At 46.8% G+C, this 4,346-nt stretch overlaps 1 long non-coding RNA gene across 1 annotated transcript; it reads right to left on the bottom strand.

Annotated features, from left to right (window-relative positions):
- Positions 1-1,157: 1,157 nt before the first annotated feature.
- Positions 1,158-2,989, bottom strand: LOC144489739 (uncharacterized). Its single transcript, XR_013497039.1, has 2 exons — positions 2,860-2,989; positions 1,158-1,325 (listed from the first exon to the last, which is right to left on the bottom strand). It is a non-coding gene; the product is annotated as an uncharacterized LOC144489739 (long non-coding RNA).
- Between the last annotated feature and the right edge of the window lie 1,357 nt (positions 2,990-4,346).

Raw genomic sequence — 4,346 nt, forward strand, 5'->3', positions numbered from 1 at the left:
GCCAGTCTTCCGTCACCAATCACCCTTTATTTACTGTGAGTTCTGAATGCCACTCAGCGACTAGAGTGCAGGTCAGCTCCGAATGCTGACCTGAATGGAGCCAGCTGGTTTTAAATCCCCCCGCTACTCGTTCCCTATAGGATAAGCCGCCACTTGCCCAATAGGGGAGCTTGTTTGTATTCTACGAGGTCCATGGGGAGATCTGTTGATGGTCCCCCGTGGCCAAGATAACATTATACTTGCATACTAATCTATGCAACTCTTGCATTAGGACACCCAGATCCCTCTGCGTCTCAGAGCTCTGTAATCTTTCACCATTGAGTTAATGTGCTTCCATTTTAGTCTTCCTGCCAAAATGGACAATTTCATATTTCCCCACGTTACATAGAATCATAGAATATCATAGAAACCCTACAATGCAGAAGGAGGCCATTTGGCCCATCGAGTCTGCACCGACCAGAATCCCCATAACCCTACTTACTTAGCCTACTAACCACCTGACACTAGGGTCAATTTAGCATGGCCAATCAACCAAACCTGCACATCTTTGGACTGTGGGAGGAAACCGGAGCACCCGGAGGAAACCCACGCAGACACGGGGAGAATGTCCACACAGACAGTGACCCGAGCCGGGAATCGAACCCGGGTCCCTGGCGCTGTGAGGCAGCAGTGCCAACCACTGTGCCACCGTGCTGCCCCTTACACTCCATTTGGTTGACTTTTGCCCGATCACCGAACCTATCTACGTCCTTTTCTAATCCCCTTATCTCCTCTTCACAACAGGAATGAGGAGACTTTAATGCGAGATAGTTTGCAATTTGCAAACTCTGGTAAGTAGCAGGCAGATTGAGAGAGATTGAAGTGCCCCAAGACCAAGGTAAGAGGAGCAAACTAGAAGTTAGAAGTCAGGGATTTTTCCCCCCACACAAAAGGGGAGCAGAGATTCCCTTCCCTGGATTGATGCTGAAATGTAATTTTGTTTAAAAGGCAACTCACTGCCACACTTACGCCCAGCCGCTTTCCATTTTATCAAACCACCCACAAACATTCAAACCCAATCCACACATAGTAGGTTGCTCTCTGCAGCACTATCCTTACACGATCCAGATTGCCTCATGTTTGGGACTATTGTGGTCAATGAGTGTTGGTCACATGCCTTTTTTTAAAAAAAATCTTTTAATTATGAATCAGTTTTGAAGGAAAGCTCAGAAACTTTCCCGTGTTCAGTGACAGCTGCTGTTCCACCTGTGACTCCTGCACCGTTCACACCACCGTGCACCTCCGCGGAGAATCCTTCTCGGTGTTCGCCTGTCTACGTATCTTCTCTGTTTGAACAAAGACCGTTCATATAAAATGAACATACACAAAAATAATGTAAAGTTCAGTTAATAGTCAAGAAAAGAAACCAGACACAATCCACATTTTGAGCTCAATTGGATCAAACTCCATTGAACTTAGCCCTGTTGTACAGAATCCCAGCGGACCAGATCCCTAATGATCCCCTCATATAGAATCCCAATGGACAGGATCCTTATTATACAGAATCCCAGCAGACCAGATCCTTATTCACTTCCTTTGTAGAGAATCCCAGCAGACCAGATCCTTATTCACTCCCTCTCGGCAGAATCGCAGCAGACCAGATCCTTATTCACTCCCTTTATAGAGAATCCCAGCAGACAAGATCTTTACTCACTCCCTTTACACAGAATCCCAGCAGACCAGATCCTTATTCACTCCCTTTACACAGAATCCCAGCAGACCAGATCCTTATTCACTTCCTTTGTAGAGAATCCCAGCAGACCAGATCCTTAGTCACTCCCTCTCGGCAGAATCGCAGCAGACCAGATCCTTATTCACTCCCTTTATAGAGAATCCCAGCAGACCAGATCCTTATTCACTCCCTTTATAGAGAATCCCAGCAGACAAGATCTTTACTCACTCCCTTTACACAGAATCCCAGCAGACCAGATCCTTATTCACTCCCTTTACACAGAATCCCAGCAGACCAGATCCTTATTCACTCCCTTTATAGAGAATCCCAGCAGGACAGATCCTTATTCACTCCCTTTATAGAGAATCCCAGCAGACCAGACCCTTATTCACTCCCTTTATAGAGAATCCCAGCAGACCAGATCCTTATTCACTCCCTTTATAGGGAATCCCAGCAGGCCAGATGCTTATTCACTCCCTTTATAGAGAATCCCAGCAGACCAGATCCTTGTTCACTCCCTTTATAGGGAATCCCAGCAGACCAGACCCTTGTTCACTCCCTTTATAGAGAATCCCAGCAGACCAGATCCTTATTCACTCCCTTTATAAAGAATCCCAGCAGACCAGGTCCTTATTCACTCCCTTTATTAGGGAATCCCAGCAGACAAGACCCTTATTCACTCCCTTTATAGAGAATCCCAGCAGACCAGATCCTTATTCACTCCCTTTATAGAGAATCCCAGCAGACCAGATCCTTATTCACTCCCATCATACTGAATCCCAATGGACCAGTTAGTTCCAGCCCTGAAACTAAGCTAACCTGCATTAAACTTCTTTTACTCGCTGCATTGTGTCGGATCCCTGTGGACCAACCTTCCGAGAAACTCCAATCAGTGCCATACACAAATTAACCAAGAGCACTCATCCCCAGCCACAGCGCCGTGTCCCAATGAATTGTCAGTGATTCAGGGACAAAAGAGAAATATTCCCAGTGTCAGGAACACAATTAACTGTAATTAATAAAGCGGTGGATTGATTACATTAAGTTTATAATTAATAAGGACATTAAGCAGCAAAGGTGCTGGTGACATTATTTATTCTGGCCATTCGGAGGAGAAACATCTCAGCCCTGCAGCATGGCAACATCACCTGCTAGCTCAGCATTCCCAGTCTTCACCAGACTCTCATACAGCTCCTTGATAGGATGCTTGCCCGAGGTGACAAAGCCATGAAGCCAGATCAGCAGCATCCGGTATCCATGCTCCTTATAGCTGTCGCTTCCTGAATACAAAACGCAGATCAGACACAGGAACGCTTCGCCTCAGGACAAGTCAGCTAAATGTGAATGCAAATTTGAAAACCTTTTCTCTTCCAGCAATGTGCATCTTAACTCCTTCCCACTCAGAGAGGTTTACTGCATGGAAACAGGCCCTTCGGCCCAACTTGTCCATAACCCCCTTTTGTTTTAAACCCGAAGCTAGTCCCAACTGCCCGCATTTGGCCCATATCCCTCTAGACCCATCTTACCCATGTAACCCAGGGCAGCACGGTAGCACAGTGGTTAGCACTGCTGCTTCACAGCTCCAGGGTCCCGGGTTCGATTCCCGGCTCGGGTCACTGTCTGTGTGGAGTTTGCACATTCTCCTCGTGTCTGCGTGGGTTTCCTCCGGGTGCTCCGGTTTCCTCCCACACTCCAAAGATGTGCGGGTTAGGTTGATTGGCCAGGTTAAAAAAATTGCCCCTGAGATGTGTGGATTAGCGGGTAAAATCTGTGGGGGTAGGGCCTGGGTGGGATTGTGGTTGGTGCAGACTCGATGGGCCGAATGGCCTCCTTCTGCACTGTAGGGTTTCTATGAACTGTCTAAACGCTTTTTAAAAGATAAAATTATACCCGCCTCTACTACAGTAAGTAGTCTCACAACACCAGGTTGAAATCCAACAGGTGTTGGGCTTTAACCTGGTGTTGTGAGACTACTTAATGTGCCTACCCCAGTCCAACACTGGTAACCCCACATCACACCTCTACTACTGCCTCTGGCAGCTCGTTCCAGACACTCACCACCCCCTGTGTGAAAGCATTGCCCCTCTGGACACTTTTGTATCTCTCCCCTCTCACCTTAAACCTATGCCCTCTAGTTTTAGACTCCCCTACCTTTGGGGAAAAGATATTGACTATCTAGCTGATCTGTGCCCCTCATTATTTTATAGACCTCTATAAGGTCACCCCTCAGCCTCCTACGCTCCAGAGAAAAAAGTCCCAGTCTATCCAGCCTCTCCTTATAACTCAAACCATCAAGTCCCGGTAGCATCCTAGTAAATCTTTTCTGCACTCTTTCTAGTTTAATAATATCCTTTCTATAATAGGGTGACCAGAACTGTACACAGTATTCCAAGTGTGGCCTTACCAATGTTTTGTACAACTTCAACAAGACGTTCCAACTCCTGTATTCAATGTTCTGACCAATGAAACCAAGCATGCCGAATGCCTTCTTCACCACTCTGTCCACCTGTGACTCCACTTTCAAGGAGCTATGAACATGTACCCCGAGATCTCTGTTCTATAACTCTCCCCAACACCCGACCATTAACTGGGTAAGTCCTGCCCTGGTTCAATCTACCAAAATGCATCACCTCGC

This window comes from Mustelus asterias, unplaced genomic scaffold (assembly GCF_964213995.1).
Source record: "Mustelus asterias unplaced genomic scaffold, sMusAst1.hap1.1 HAP1_SCAFFOLD_2484, whole genome shotgun sequence".
Lineage (NCBI taxonomy): Eukaryota > Metazoa > Chordata > Chondrichthyes > Carcharhiniformes > Triakidae > Mustelus > Mustelus asterias.